Below are 733 nucleotides of genomic sequence, written 5' to 3'. Positions count from 1 at the left end.
TACCAAAACAAAAAAACTACATGACCAGTTTCCCTGTCACAGGGCTCGGACATGCTCTTAAAAGTAAACTCCACAACCTTCACATCCACAGCCTTGACTCCAGTGCAAGATATACAAACATGGATGGTAGCAAGGCTGGCGAGGTGTTGGATGCCAAAATAAAAACCACTGCTAGGCTAACAAGATTACCGTCAGAATCCCGCACTAATGATGTTGATGGAACAATCATCAACATCGGACCAAAATTGAAAATTGACCAGGCTAGATATGCTTCCTACCATCTCAAGTTGCTGTTGCTCTATCTTCCTTTAAATGATGCACAAATTTCGTAGGTTGGCACGTGAAAGCAATCACTTGACAATCAAACGGATATCTCCTTTCAGGAGACAAATGTTTCTGACATTATTGAGGCTTGGAAAGCACAAATATCTTATGAAGCCATCATCTTCTTCAAAGTGAAAAGTAATACACGGGGTTCCAATGTTGAAGTTATCTACTTTACAAAGTGAGGATACTAACTTTTCTTTATAGCTTGCACTGCCAGACTTGCCGGTGTACCAACTAATTCTCAGCCTCCTCGGATCTCCTTTAGAAGGAGTCGGTGAATCTTACGATCTACCATTGCTTTTTTGTTTAACGATGTAGATGAATTATCTTTTTCAGACATGTAAAATGACTGCACTCTCCTTAATTTAAACCTCTATAAAAAAAATTCACCAATTATGATATGCTT

Source organism: Triticum dicoccoides, chromosome 1A (genome assembly GCF_002162155.2).
Source record: "Triticum dicoccoides isolate Atlit2015 ecotype Zavitan chromosome 1A, WEW_v2.0, whole genome shotgun sequence".
Lineage (NCBI taxonomy): Eukaryota > Viridiplantae > Streptophyta > Magnoliopsida > Poales > Poaceae > Triticum > Triticum dicoccoides.
This window is presented reverse-complemented; position numbering follows the sequence as displayed.